Here is an 863-nt window from a genome sequence, read left to right as displayed (position 1 = left end):
GTAGTAGAGCACGTGACTTATTGCTGAGTTTTTGAAGCGAGGAATCTAAAAGGCGGGCGGGGTTTCCCTAGAATTCTGGACAAGAGGGTGTGAACTGGACCGATAGCCTGTTTGCATTACAGAAAGGAGAAGCCCAAGGGAGAGAAAGGGGAAGAGTGACTGTCCCTTAACAGGCACGTGTACGAAACCTATTTCCGTCGCTGGTGGTGTGCACTTAACCTAGAGGGTCCGTGACACGGGGCCGCGTACAGGCCAGGCGAATCCTCACAAGTAGGTCACATTTGGGAGCCTTCGTCCAGAACGACCTCTAGGAGGCAAACGAGATGGCTCCCGGTGCAAGCCCCTCCACGTCTGTAAAAGGAGACTTCTGCGGATCCCGTCAACTTTGTCATCTCCAGCCGCCACCCGTCCCTCGGAGGCCCAGGACGGTCATCTTCTCCCGGGAGGACCCGGGGGCGACGGGCAGCTCGCAGGCCCCCTAGCGCCCGTCCGAGCAGTGCGGAAGCCCCCGCTCGCACCCGCTAAGCCGAACGCCCATCGAACCCGCGACGCGGCCGGGTCCTCCCGCCGCCCGAAGCCCCTCGCGGCCCCTCCCGGTCCCCCGCGGGAGACGCCGCCCCGCCCCGCCCGCCCGCGCGCGCCAACTCCCAGCTCCGCGCGCTGATTGGCCGGAGCATTCCCGCTCTGCTTCCCGAACCGCCATTTTGAAAATCTTGTTGATTCTGAGGAGCTGAGGGAGCTTGCGGCGGCGCGAGAACCTCGGCCCGCGCGCCTTCTCACTCGGCGGCGGCCTCCTCGTGCGCACCCGCGGTGAGGGCGGCAGCGGGGAGCGGCATGGCGGCTTTGCCCCCGCGGCGGCGAGG

The 863-nt window shown here is 65.4% G+C and overlaps 1 protein-coding gene across 1 annotated transcript in view; it reads left to right on the top strand.

Annotated features, from left to right (window-relative positions):
* Window positions 1-676: 676 nt before the first annotated feature.
* Window positions 677-863, top strand: part of Dek (DEK proto-oncogene) — a 26,658-nt gene continuing 26,471 nt past the window's right edge. Inside the window, exon 1 of the mRNA XM_005355148.3 lies at window positions 677-810. The gene's annotated coding sequence lies outside the window, so the exon portion shown is untranslated. The remainder of the gene's footprint in view (window positions 811-863) is intronic.

The sequence above is a fragment of the Microtus ochrogaster genome, chromosome 16, assembly GCF_000317375.1.
Source record: "Microtus ochrogaster isolate Prairie Vole_2 chromosome 16, MicOch1.0, whole genome shotgun sequence".
NCBI classification, from domain to species: Eukaryota; Metazoa; Chordata; class Mammalia; order Rodentia; family Cricetidae; genus Microtus; species Microtus ochrogaster.
The sequence above is the reverse complement of the archived record's forward strand: the minus strand, read 5'-3'. Positions and strand labels throughout refer to the sequence as shown.